We start from the raw sequence: 14198 nt of genomic DNA, 5'->3' as shown, positions 1-14198 counted from the left end.
CCCCTGAAAACTCAATACTAACAGTACTGTACACTTGGCTCTTCTTGCTTCGTCTGTCCCTGACGGACCAAAGCTGATTACATGAAAATCCAAGTAATACTCCAATGCACTTCTCATTCCGTTCTCATGAAGATTTCCCCCAGGAGAAAATGTTGGCTCTTGGCCTATATTTGTTTTCATCTTCTGTGTCCAGGTTAGATTTTTCCAGGAGTGGCTCGATCTCTACTTCTTTTAAGGAGGCTGGTATGGCCCTCTCTCTTAAAGAAAAATGTACAACCTCCTGGACCCAGCCAAGCATCTCCTCCCTATTAGATGTGATAAGCCAAGTAGGGCAAGGGTCAAGTATACAGTTGGTTGACTGAACTTGACCAAGCACCTTGTCCACATTCTCAGGCCTCAACAACTGAAATTCATCCAGCATAACTGGACCAGTCCATGTTCTGGACACCTCCACTGCTAGAATCTGTAGAATCTAAGTCATGGCAGGTGCAAGCAACTTTACCATCAAAGTGTCTTGCAAACATGTTACAGCATATTGCTGAGGGTACAACCAACTCTCTCTCTCAACCAGATTGTAACTGGCCTTTCACCTTGGAAAGGCTCTGCTAGACAACACTGTGAAGATGCAATGGAGGTGGAAAATAATCCTAAGTAACAGACACTAACCTGTGTTTGATCGGATTTGGCACCACTCTTCCTCCACTTGCATTCTAGCCATTGTCCTGCTTCCTTCAGCTCAGATGTACACCAAGCAACTCTGCTCCCTCTGCAAAGGATTGTTGTGAACTGCCCAGAGAGCTTCGGCTTTGGGGCGGTATAGAAATGTAATAAATAAATAAAATAAGAGGGAGAGAGCACATAGGCACTATTGAGTCAACTGCCTAGGACAAATCTGTATGCCATAGAGTGACCAGGATATCAACATGCGCACCAACCATATCAGCAAGACAATTCCCCAGAGCCCTCTGGAAACCATAAGAATCCATTAGCGTCTGGGGTTCGGCTCTTTTAATAGGTCCCCTACCTTTGTAGAGGTGAAAAGGCAATGAAAGAAGTTGGAACTGCTTAAGCTTTAAGTTGCTTAAAGAAGCTGGCATGGCTCCCTCTCTTGGTAAGGCATTTACAACCTCATGGACCCAGAGAGACATCCCCTCCCTGCTAGATTTAATAAGCCACGAGGGGTAAGGGTTGAGCATGCAAGTGGTTGGCCAGACTCAACCAAGCACCTTGCCCACATCCTCAGGGTGCAATAATTGAAAGCCATCCACCAAATTGGACTAGATGGTGTTCCAGACACCTTCATTAATGAGGTTCCAAGAAATAAATGGAAGGAAGAACGGGGACACCTGTCAACATGGGAGGGGACACTAGAGACCTCATGCCAAAACCAGTTGAATCCTACTTCTAATATGAACCTCCTTTTTTCTGTTTCTGCAGCGTTTAAAATTGTGATTTTTTGTGTTTATGTTTGTTTTATTTTAATCTTGGGTTTATTGTTAGCCGCCTTCAGCGTCATCTTTTTGGTGGAAAGGTGGGGTATAAACCAAATAAATAAATAGGTGGACTTTGAAAAGACCCTCTCTTTCAGCCTCAGGCCTCCACCCCACCCCACCTGCATCTGCAATATGGGGATAATAATACTCACTTACCTCAGGGCTAAACCACATGTTATGTTAAATGTGTGATCAGATTTAAGGTGCAGCTGCAGGATGGCACTACCTAGACCACAGCTGGATCTACACTTACTGCCTTTTTTAGCTTCCAATGACGTTTCACCGCTCGCCTTTCACACTACGCAGTACCCGCCTCGAATTGGAACCGGAATTTCCCACTTCTGTGCTCCCACTTTCAATACCCTGATATCCTGGTATTTCCCCTTAATGTGCTCTGATTTTCCGCCTTCGCTACCATATCCGGTCGTAGTCCCCTCCCCCGCCTGTCCATATACGGCGGCGTTTGTCTTTCCCTCCTGTCCAATCACAGCTCTCGACGGCCCCATGTCTTCTTCCGGCTACTGATCACATAGCTTTCTCAGCAGCCCCCGTTTCCTCAGCAACAAACAAAGGGCTGGATGTGCGCGCGCTTGTCTGATCTCAGAAGTTAAGCGGGGTCGGCCCCAGTCAGTAGTTGGGTGGGCAACCACCTGGGAATCAGGCTTCCTGCACTGGGCAGTTGTGAAGCTTCACAACTTCGAATCTTCGAAGATCATGCCTGAATTAGAAAAAAAAAAACATCACAGAGAAGCCCCGATTCTGCGAGGACAATGCCTTAATTTAAAAAAAAATCCGGAGTGGGGGATAGGAGGGGGTAAAACTTAGTCTCATTTGAAGGGATAGAACAACCCCCTGCTCAATGCATCCTGATTCCCAGGCGGTCGCCCATCCAACTACTGACCGGGGCCGACCCTGCTTAGCATCCAAGATCAGACAAGTGCGCACAGGAAAACAGCAGGAAAACAGCACAGCACTCGAGTGTGAACCGACCTCGCGCATTTGATGAAGCACTGCAATGGGGAAAATGGGTGAGTGTGAATAATCATGTTTTAATGCGAGAGCATTTAACCCGACGGGACATTGAATTCACTGCGATGGTGGGCGCAATGTAGATCGGCCCCACAGCATCTAGTGAGGGGAATGCAAAAGCATTTTCCCCTCGAAAGCAAATAACAATTTTTTGTGTGGTGGTGGTAGGGTGTCATTGGGACCATGGTGCAGGGAGGAAGAGGGCTAACTTCCCCTTCCCATGTGCCACAGTCCCAATCCTGATCAGCCTCCCTCACTTTTCTGTGGCTGTGTAAAAAAAGAAAAGAAAAAAAAGACACCTTAAATACAATCACACGTTTTAATTAACATATATCTTGGTCCTTACAGGGTGATTGTTGTAAGGATTACAAGATAATGCATATGCTTTGGAAACTTAAAAGCACTATATTATTGTTATTCTTAATAGTATTGTCCCTACACCCTGTGAACCCATGTAGGCTCTGTGTGTGTGTGTGTGTGAAGCAGGCCTACAATGTCAATTTTTGTATCACTGAATCACCAATTCCACCCATGCAAGATGAGCCCTGTGTTCACATAGATTTTGTTGCTGAACTTGAAAAGAAAACATAGGTTGATTTTAAAACTTATTCATACAGCTGGCATCTAAATTAACTTTCTAGCATATAAACAGCACTTCAGACATCTGTGCCTTTAAATACATTTCCATAAAACTAGTTTCAAAACAGTGCACTGTTTCAACAAAGAAAAGTTAAATGTTTTAAAAGCTTCCCCTTCCAGTCAGCGACAAAATTCCAACAGTCTTTATAGCCTGTAGGATCACTTTACAGCAGACTTTAGATATACCATGAAAGGCTGTCTGGAATTTATTATGAAGCAAAAATGCCACCAAACTGGAAATTTCACATAGGAAAAAAGTGATATTGTTCTTTTAGCCTGATATGCTGGAGATGATGTAATCCAAGTATTATGATTTACAACAAATTCATACGTTATGCAGGCAAGTTGTCCTCAAGGGATATGTGTGGTAAATGGAGAATACCAGTGGCAAATAGAATTTACATCAAAGCAATCCTTTTGGAAACCTCAAACACTCATTATTCTATTCATGACCTTGGCTATTGTGCAGAAGGAGAATGCAACGGAACGTAATGGTAGCATTCACTGAAAACTAAACATTCCGATTTAAATGATTGCTGAAAATGAGATGAAAACCTTTATGTAAACAATGCAATATATCCTTCTAATACTGTGCACCCTTGTTAAGCAGCAAATTGACTATAAATCCTGAAGACATTTTATTAAATTGATGCCGTTAAAACTGAGGGGTTGCTACAGTGATAATGTATCCATTGTGCACCATGGGAGTCATGGTTTGAGTCTAACCAAGACACGAACTCATGTGTTTGTGATCTCTGTGGAGCTTTCTGTGCTCATGAAAAGCATTTTTTAACCATTTCCCAATTGTCTGTCTGTCTGCTTCCCTGCTGCCCACCCTCCATTATGTGCAAGGCTATTGCAGCTGCCAGCACTTTCTAAGCTACTGAGGTGAATGTTGACCCTTAGACACGAGGGCCTGCTTTTTGTAAGGTCTTTTGGTGAGAGGCTTTTGCCAGCCACCTTCAGAAAATCCAGATGTGCTGACTAACCTCCTCATTAAAACATGTCAAAAATTCTTATTCCTCGCTAGACCATGCGATGGACATTCTCTGTGCCTGCTTTCATCCCACCACATTTCAGAGTTCTTTGTGTCCATTCTCAAATCTCTCAGTGCCAAAGCTGGAGGTCACTCTCTAGCTCCTGCTTAAGATCATGGTGGTATGTACCTCTTCTTTTAACACTATGGATAAAAAATACACTCAGCTCACGTTTTGTGCGCACTGATTCTGGAAAAGAAAGTGAGGCTTTATTCTTCATTAGATCACTTACAACTTCTGTGGATAAGGAGTTGTGTGGGTTATAGGCAGGGGAAGTGTCTATAGAAGGCAACATCTGGTGTCCTCAGAGTATTCTGGACTACCAGAAACCCTGAACACTGGTCATGCTGTCTGGGGCTTATGGGAGTTGTAGTCTAAAACATCTGGAGAGCACCAGATTGCCTCTTCTGGTCTGGATTGGAATTTGAATAATAAATAGGTCACTTTGGTTGCCATTGAGAGCCACATTTCCTCTCTCAATCCCAGTTTGCAGGAGCTGGATGTTTCTGAAATACCTTGTCCCCATATGTATCCTCCCTGATAGTTTATATGCATTGTATGTTGTTTGAGAGGTGTGTGATGGTGGAATATTTTCCAGGGATCATAACCCTCTTGAAAACAGATACTGCTTTGCCTTATGGTCTTTGCACAATCTGCTAGTTCTACAAACCTTTCAAGTAGCACCATGATATTCTTAGGGATATTTGTTGGAGCTTTGGCCAGTGTCAGAAATGCAGTGGTGACTTCTGGAAATATATTCTGTGTGTTCCATACTGATTGTTTTCCTTTCTCATCAGAGAAAAAGGTCATATCACACTCAGTGAGTGTGGGCCTGCATATGGGACAGTGTCCTTTCCCCAAATGAAGAGTTGTACCAGATGCAATGTTATGCCTCTCCTAAAAGACATTCCCCTAGGTTTGCATGTATTTTTGTGGTGATTCAAAGCTTATTGTGTGATCTACACTGTTGTCATGCATACTTGTTCACCTGCAAATGTGAACTTGCGTGTGTCGTGTATACATGTAACAACTTATCTAGTTCTAAGTTGATCTATACCAAAGCTATGGTACACACACAGTAGCTTTATGCACCATACTTTAACAAAATGGGGAATAGCTAAGTCTAAACTGGAGGAATTAACTCAAATGCTCACTAAAGTCCATTTAGTTAACCAGGTTCTAAGCAGTTTAGGGCTTTATAGTCCAGGGTAAGATTTAGAGCATCTCTACACCAGCCTAAAATCCTGCATTTAAAATGGGGCTTTCTGCTTCTGTTTTAAATGCAGGATCATAACAGACTCCCTTTACATGTGCTTCCCCCCCACTTTTCCCCCTTATCTCAGTCTTTGATATGTTTCATTGGTCTAGCTCCTCTTATTGTTGTTTTGCCTTTTTTCACTGTAGTGAATGTGAGCCACTGAACTCAAGCACTGTAATTTGATAGCTCATTATCTCCGATCTTTTAAAAAATGGAATAAAGGTTGCCCTGGAGGTTGACGACGTCATCTAAAGGACTGCAAGCTTCTGTGAGTAACCAATCTTAATAGCAGGATAAAAGCTCCATGTTAAGAAGCCCTTATATAAATTGTGATTACACACAAAACCACATGATTGCTGCAGGCCTACCACCTATTTGCCATTGCCTGGGGTGTAGACCTTGCTAAAAAATCAGCATTATTCACTACATATGGTAAGAATTTTTGTCTGGATTATGTGCTAAAAATCAGAATAACACATTTGTCAGTCTTCTGATCCTTGGGGGGTATTGCTTACTGGGATCCATATCAAAAAATATGTTTAACTTGGGTCAGTGTAGAAGTGTGCCAAGTTTCATACTTTAACCCCAAATGCAGAATTTTAGCTTAACCACTCCGCTACAATAAGAAACTGTCCCAGAGTTAGCTTGTCAAAGGGGCAAGTGTTTGTCCTCTCAGGAGTCAGATTTGATTGCCTTTGTAAGACTTCTCACAGAGGGACTACAGTTCAAGTTCAGCAAATAGACCAGTTGTGTATGAAAGAGAGATGAATTTGTTTGACACAACCTTCTGATTTGAGCTATTCTACAAAAAGTGGGGACAGATAAGGTTGGCTTTTGAAATATATCCATAAAAGAGACTGATCATTATGTGAATTGGCCCCAAGTGAGGCAAGCTAGGAGGGAGGTTCTCTTTTTCAATTCAGTTCAGGTAATCTCACTGAGATCCAAATATGTCCTTGTTACTGCAAAGGAGACAAAATCTAAGTCATGTTTTGATCATCTATAGCCCAGGAGAGCGATTGCCTAAGGCAATTCGGTCACTCACTTAAGATTTATCTTACCGTTATTTTTTCTAACAGCAAATTACCAATTAGCGGGCATTAATATTTTACTGCCTATTTATACATATTTTTGCTATTATTGGCACTGGGGCACATGCTAGGCAGTATCTTATGTCCAAAGGGTATCATGGAAAAGAATCACACATGATACAAAATATTATTGCACAATTTTGATGGTACTATGTCCCCCAAGCCACAGTTAAGATGGTACTGGCTGATCAGCATACAAAACCTAGATCCAGGGCTCCTTCACACCGGGCTTTTATCCTGCGATGGCTCCTTCATGGAAGTTTGCAGGCTCTTTACATGACGCCGTGACCCTGCCATGACCCTCCTGCACTGAATGCCCTTTGTTCCGTTTTTAAATAGATCGCAGATAATGAGCTATCAAATTACCCCGTTGTGTTCCGCTTCGGTTTCCTCCGTGAAAAGAGTAAAAGCGGCAAGAAGAGGAGTGCGATCAATGAAAGATAATGGAAGACTCAGATATGGGGAGAAGGGGGGGGGAAGGAGAGGGTGGGAAAGGAAGCACATGTAAAGGGAGTCAGTGGTGATCCTGCATTTAAAATGGAAGCAGAAAGCCCCTGTCAAGGGCTCCTTGGAGGCCTCTCTCAGTCTAATCCAGTAGCCAAGTCCAGACACAGACAAAGGGATTCTTTTCAAAGCTTTATTCCTCTTTTACAACTTAACAACTCTACTGTTAGCAACTAGATATGAGCAGCAGAGTACCTATGCCCTAAGTTGGAACAGTTGGTCCCCGTTTGAAAGGGAATCACTGGCAGACCCTGAACTTATGGGCTAGGGAGAGTCCCTCCCCTTTTCCCTTGGATCCCCTGGGCACAGCCATTGTTTGCGCGCCAACCTGGCACTACGCCTACTTTCCGCGCCCTCCATTTGGCGCCGCTCTCTGCGTCGGCATCGCACGTCCATCAAGTCTGTTCCCGCGCTCTGTCACTCCCAGGACTGCTATCTAAGCTAGGAATGCCGGTGGGAGGAATCTCCGTCAGCTGTTGGCCCTGGGAAAGAGGAGTGCGCTCCTCTCCCAGGAGCGACTCCTCTTCCTCAGAATCAGAACTACTCTGGGATTCTATGGGCTCACTGTCCACCCTGACAGCCCCGTTTTGAATGCAGGATTTTAGGCTGGTGTAGAGATGCCCCCAGTGAGGCACAAAACACTGAACAGCATCTGGCATTCGAGCAACACGTTGTTCACCCAAATCTCACAGTTTTGATGGCACATTCCCCATCCATGCTGCTGCTTAGCTGTATAGCTGAGACTCATTTTGTGAAAATAGTGGCTGTATCTCCAATTGCAGTGTAGAAATAACTGTTGTTGTTACTGTTGTTGCTGGTTTTATTGCCGGCTTTTATTGTTGCTTTTATTGCTATTTCATTGCGTTTATGTTTTTATCGCTTTTAGTATTTTAACAGTTTTTATGTATTTTATTGCTGTGAGCCGCCTTGGGAGGGCTTCTGCCATAAGAGGCGGCCAAGAATTTTTCAATAAACAAATCAATAAATGAAAAGAAATGACGAGAAAGATGCTAATGCACATAGAGTTTTGGAGGTCAAACAAGAGCATATTATAATAACATCCTAAATTTATTCTTAGAGCAACGTTTGTTTGGGGGCTGCAAAAGGAGTTAAGCAAGTGTCGCACACTTGTCACCACCTCTTCATTGTGAGAATAAGGCTCTTGTGCTACATTCTGTGTCAATGTATTCTGCACAATTCTGCACAAATTATATATGACAGAAAAAAATGTTGCATGAGTTTGGTTGTTCATGATGTCTTCAATATTTTTTTTTTCCTGCACATGGAATGTATTATCGGCATCAGTGTTTCACAAAATTCAGCCTGGCACAATGGGAAGAATTCTGAAAGGATTGTTTCTGTAATTTTATTGCAAAGAATTAGAATGTGGCAAAGGACTATTCTCATTACATCCCATCATCATAATGATGTGTACAAGAGACATGATCAAAGGACTTACCTAGACATTTGGTTCTCTTTTACAGTCTTTATGTTTAGATTGACAGCATTTCATTGTTTATCTGCAAGATGCTCAAAGATATAGACATTAGTAGACTTACACTGTAATCCAATGCATGTTTACTCTGAGGTAAATCCCACTGTTTTCCATGGGATTTACTTTGATACAAGCGTGCATAGGATTGAGAAGAATATTTTACCCTCATGCTTGCTATGATCCCTCTTCTTCTACTACATTTTTCACCTCCTCCCTTGTTTATTTATTCCCCCCCCCCGCCAGATTGTTTTACTACCCTTTCCTTTATTGAACACTAATACATTTTGCATTTGACATTATAGATTAGGTTATCTGGCAATGCCAAAAATAATGGGTTGGATCCTGATTTAGGCACATGTGAATGTGGACTTCCCCACCCCTTCTTTCTATGGCAGCCCCTCCAGACCCACCAAAATGCAACACAGAAGTTCAGGGGAACCTGCACAGAGGTTCAGGGGGTAGAGTGTGGTACAGGGGAAAGAGCAGATCCCCCAAAATCAGTCTGAGCTCTCCCTGATTTTCAGGGATCTGCCCTTCCCTCCCACTACTGCACAGCTTACCCCATCCAGGAGCATTCCCCAACCCTCTGTGTAGCACTGGGGTCTGGGGTCTGGAGGGGCTGGTATCAGGGGCATTGCTAGGCCTGGCCCTGAGTCTATTTCCCAGGTCCCTGGACAGAGTTCTGAATGTCCATGGTGCCAATGGAAGTTTTTTCTCTCTCTGCTTAACTGCTATGCAGGGGGCAATTTCCAAGGGGGACTGCAGCTGGGGAGGGAAGGGTTAAGTCTAAAAAACATTCCCCTGCATGGCAATTAAGTTTAGGGGGGGAAATTTCCATGGGTTTGGCATGATCTGGGTTAGGGTGCAAATTAATTGAAGAAGTGATTTTATTTGAGATTATTTTGGTGAAAAACTAATTGGCTGGCTTTGCCTCTTGTGAAATTCAAATAAATCCTAATTATTTTAAAATTTGCATAGTGTGTGTGTGTGTGTGTGTGTGTGTATATATATATATATATATACACACACACACACACACACACACACACATATATATATATATATATATAGCATATGCAGAGTTGTGTTCTATGGGCCTGGGTTCCGAATCTTCTAAACACCTAGCAGCGCCCCTGGCAGCCATGAACGGAGGTCCACGAAGGTGTGTTTCAGCTCAGTGGCACACACTTAGGTCTGGACTCAACCCAGTAAAAATGGATTGCCTTGCTGGGTCACACAAACGTTCCATATAATTCAGTGTTCAGATTCCAACGGCAGCTAGCTGTTGGAATTTTTGCTCAGTTTTAGTTAGGGTGTTAAAACCATTTTGTTCTGCATGGCTTTTTAATATTTTAAGGGTGCAATCCTAAGTAGATAGACCTCAGAGGCGACCTCCTACCCAAAGTAAGGCAGGAGAGGCACGGGGGGAATCGTTCCCTCCGCACCTCTCCTGCCTTGCTCTTTTTTGCTAGACAGCTGTTTTCGGCTGTCTAGCGGCAAGGGGGCTGGCCAGAAGAGGAGGCTGCCGTACAACCCATTGGATGTGTCATACGTGCAGCTCCGCTCTCCCCGCCCTGGAACGCCCCCCCATCCTGGCCCCTTTTCAGTTGCTCAGCACTCTTCTTGTGAGCACGGAGGACGGGGCTACTCCGCGCTGCCTCAGAGGCAGCACAGATGAGGGGGGAGGTCAGTTTTCTGGGAACCGACCTCGGAGCGCTGACTCCGAGGTCAGTTCCCAGAAAAGAGCATATTCTACGGCCCTCTAGATATGTCTAGTGGCTATAGGATTGCTCCCTCCATGTACTAGCATCACATGCTATTTGAAAGATTTATCCTTGCTCTTGATTCTGCTGTTTGTGATGTTTTAAAGTTTTTACATTTAAAAAAAAGTTTTAAAATTGTTTTTAATGTTGTAATTGTAAGTCACCTTGGGGGTCTATCTGGGCTGAAAGGCAAATCGTGAATTAAATAAGTAAATAAAATAGCCAGATGCCTTTGAATGTTGATAAAAATAGGTTTAAGAAGGTGATTACCAATCCCTGTTGTTTTCTCTCCTGCCCCATCCCTACTGTACTATACCAGGAGGGAGTATGCTCAGTGGTGAAGCACATGCTTGACAGGCAGACAGACCCTAGTTGAATCTTTGGAATTTCCAGTTAAAAGGATCAAGTTAGTTGCTGATGCAAAAGATCTCTGCCTGAGACTACAGAGAGAGCCGCTACCTGTGGGCAGCTAATTGGGGAGGGAGGGGGAACCTGATGCAGTCTGGGGTGCCTCCCCTCCTTGCCCCAACCCAACCTGCAGCAATTAGGCTTGAAAAAAGCCTCCCATCTCCTTCAGTTCAAGAGAATGGAAGGCTTTTTTCAAGCCTAATTGCAGCCCAGAGGGCGATTGTGGGGGGTTGCAACTGGAGAGGGAAGGGTTAATCCTCCCCTTCCCCACACTATGGAAAAATAGCGGATGGAGGAGTCAAAATGCATTTCAGATAGAACACATCTGTTGCCAGGTGTCATAAAAAATGCAAGAAGGCTGAAATGCAATTGTAAACCCACCTTCTTGCATAAGCTTAATTGATTTAAGAACCTGATACAAGCACATTTAAAACTGTATTTCTGTCTTTCACACATGCACACCAACTGCGGAGAGAAGCTCAAAAGTGCTTTAGTGGCATGTGTGAAATCAGTCTTGGCTTACTTTAATATTTTTTTAAGTCTACAGACTAAGCCAGAGCCAAGTTTATCTTCACATTGACAGGTGGAGTCTGAGTGAACATCAGTTCCCCCCCTTTCCTCTTTTCAGTGGTATAGTATGGTGAAAACAGACTACAATCCATTTTGTAACCAAAAAAAAAAAAAAAAATTACTTCCATGCCTTTTTTCTCTTTTCTTTTTTTGAGAAATGTTTAAGCTCCAGATCAAAGCCACATATGTTTAACTGACCAGACTGAATTGCCACCTTCCCTTTCAAACATGAACATTTAAAGTCTAATTAAAAAATCCGTACTAAGCTGGGCTCCTTCCCTCTTTTATTTTTCAAATTAATTGCAGATAAAGTGCCACTTCTTCCCCTACTGTAAATCAAGAGACCCCTGTCTTTGGAATTAACTCCAAATAGTTGGTCTGGACATGAACTTCACAGTTATTCCCTCCTCCATCCTGCTGACATTTTCCCATTAATTTCTTTTTCCCTTTCATCCATTCATTGGCTGATGAGTCTATAAATACACCTCATCTGCTTTTACTTTGCTTTCTAAGGACAAACCAGTCCCAAACATGTTGTCTTGATTACATTCAAAAGCAAAAGCCTCCAATGTTTCTATGTTGGAGCGATAGGCTGAAACGTAACATTTTGTCTATTATGTCAGAGAGGAGTTTCAATGGGCAGTTTTATCATAATGTCAACAATGTAAATAACCTCATGCTGAAGAAATGCCATATGTGTTAAAGCTGTAAATATCAGTGCTGGAAGCCAAACTGAGAGGGGAAGGAGAAGTTGGACAGAAAGAAATATCAGCTGTGTAGTCTCAGTAGACAATATTATGTTTTCTCTGATCCTCTAACCCACACAGACCTCTGCCTTTGCCCATTCCTTCCTCCATTCAAATAACAAATTACAATAGCCATCTCTTCATGGAGATGTTCAGGTTTAAGAACATCTATATTGCATGCTGAGTTTATCTTTCTCCATTCATAACATATTTTTAAAATGTCCTCTCTTTGGCTTGTACAATATCTTTTTGTATCTATTTTGCTTAGGTTTCCCAAGTATACGCAACGATTTAAAAAAAAAAAAACCTGCCATTTTAAAACCAGAGTTAAGGCTATCTGATATGGCTCAAGCTCCACAAAGCCAGGCAATTGGAAGCTAAGGCTGATGCCTTAACTGACATGCCCTGCAATCAGTGATGATGGTGTGCATTGTCAGAAATTGTGCTTGCTTACAACTTGCCCTCCACGCAGCCACTCTTTTCCTTGGTCTTTCAGGCCCAAATCCAGATGGGGAGGGTGAAGTGCCTGGGACCAGCAAAGATGCCCCACATTGTCCTGGTCCTATATTGCCTTATGAAGCATCTGAGCCTTACTGTATTCCTAGATGAATCCTCCTGTGAGTTGACCCATGCTTGCATGTTGCTTACATCAGTGGTCCTTTAATTACATTTATTGTTATTATGTAGCAAGCCATGTAGGGATGAGAATTTCAGTCTGTGACCAGGTTTAAATAGTCAGCAGGGGAAACAACACAGCATCGGTTATTTCCCCCACCCCCATGCACGCTGGTCAAATTACCGGGATTACCCGAATTACCCGCACCACGTCACAAGTTGTGTCATCCAAACCCAGCATGCAGTGTTGGCATAGTTCATTTTCATCCACCCTACAAGCCATGCTGTGCAGTATGGCTTCTAGGTTGGCTGAAAATGAACTATGCCCATGCCTGGCTCCAAGTTCAGACAACATGGCAACTTGGGACGTGGCACAGGTAATTCGGGTAATCCCGGTTGTACGACCAGCATGAGCAGGGCTGTGCTGTTTCCCTGCTGATCGTCCGTAGTCGCCCTATTTCTGGTCTGTGTCAGTGTCTCATACGTTCATTCATAAGTCTGTTCCATCCTGTTACCACATTGATTTGTGATTTTTTTAAAGTGCACAAACGTTTGCATTATTTTACTGTATTCTTTTTCACAACATACACAGAAGGCTCTGAGATCAGAGGCTTCCGATTATCCTAGGCTCTGTCAGGGTCTTGCCAGAAGACTGGGAGAAGTGACAGAGGCTTTTACCCTCTCTATCCTCCTCCGCATTAAATGTTCTTTCTATCCATATGTAGAGTGATCTTCTATGGGTTATAAGAAGAAAAATGGCATAATTGACTGGATAATTCTGCATTGAAACAAACCATGTTGTGCAGCTCCTATTGATCGCAACAGGGTTTGTGCATAAGAATTTTCCAGGGGACTGTACTTGCATATTAGAACTCTATTAAGGAGGAGTTCATAATAGCTTCTCGGACTTCACTTCAGTAAAGCTGATGAGTGCTGCTATAATAACAGGATGCAACACATCCTCTTTTGGCAGTGCACGTGCCACATCTCTCCTGTGAACTTGACAATGGGTCCCAGCTGACGGTGAGACCTTTCCTGTATATGTGTTATCGAATGTGAAATTGGATCCAAAGGATTATTTCTAGGAAGCAGGAATGAACTATATCAGTCGTTTGTGTGTGTGTGTGTGTGCGCGCATATGCACGCGCATAACAAAAAACTTCAACTGGCTTCTAAGAATACTTCATTGTGTTAATTATTTTGTGCTCCATGACCTCAAACTTAAAGTGAACACGAAGAGTTCATAATTTTTTATTAAATAAGCAAGCCTAAGAATTAAAGGACTGACATCTCAGACAACACTGACCTGGTACCCTTCTCAAGAGGTTAATCATTTTTGTTGTGGTAAAACTAACCACAAGTTGATTTCTTTTCCCATCGCTTTTGTGAGATAATCCTTTAATTAAACCTTCATGGAGTAAGATGCAGGATTTGCCACCTTCGATGGCCTTCCCAGATGAAAGAAATAACTGTACTTTTGTGTTATCACTATATTTGTGTCAATGCAGAGCCAGGGCCAATACTGTGATATCTTGTGATGTCAGTATAAT

The sequence above is a fragment of the Heloderma suspectum genome, chromosome 7 (genome assembly GCF_057233095.1).
Source record: "Heloderma suspectum isolate Gila_16-S chromosome 7, 16-S_ref, whole genome shotgun sequence".
In the NCBI taxonomy this organism is placed as follows: Eukaryota; Metazoa; Chordata; class Lepidosauria; order Squamata; family Helodermatidae; genus Heloderma; species Heloderma suspectum.
The sequence above is the reverse complement of the archived record's forward strand: the minus strand, read 5'-3'. Positions refer to the sequence as shown.